The sequence below is a fragment of the Ammodytes marinus genome, assembly GCF_949987685.1.
Source record: "Ammodytes marinus genome assembly, chromosome: 14".
In the NCBI taxonomy this organism is placed as follows: Eukaryota; Metazoa; Chordata; class Actinopteri; order Uranoscopiformes; family Ammodytidae; genus Ammodytes; species Ammodytes marinus.
This window is the reverse complement of record NC_137218.1, coordinates 11,132,437-11,133,033: the sequence shown is the minus strand read 5'-3', so window position 1 is coordinate 11,133,033 and position 597 is coordinate 11,132,437.

The following is a 597-nucleotide window of genomic DNA, read 5'->3' as shown; positions in this document are numbered from 1 at the left end:
TTAAAAAAAGTGCATAAAATCAGGTGTATGTGGAAACACACTTAGAGACTAAGCCGCCTGTCTTTGGAACAGAATGATTATGGCGAGTGAGGAGGAGTTTGTGTGTGTGTGTGTGTGTGTGTGTGTGTGTGTGTGTGTGTGTGTGTGTGTGTGTGTGTGTGTGTATATGTGCGTTTACATGTGTGTGCATATGGGTGAGTTGGGGAGGGGTTCCTACTGCTTGTACGCGCATGAGATCCAGTGCAGCTCGGCAGGAATGCACGCTCATGAGGCAGACATAGCAAGTGCACGCCATTTGGAAATGGATCCCCTGACATTCAGTGGACCAGATTGCAAAATCATGTCGCCTCCCACCACACATACAATACACACACACACACACGCATGCACAGATGTACACACACATCCCCCCGCCTTTCCCTTTCTCTCTTTCCTCTGTGGAATTCAAAAGTAAAATGAACCTAAGTGTGACAAGACAGCTTCAGCTGCAGAAAAAACACACATTTCAACACTTGGGAAGTGGACGGGAAAGCCGAGAGGAGAAGAGCAGTGGCTGCTGGGACAGCCGCGGGAGAACAGGGAGCAGAGGAGCAGCCG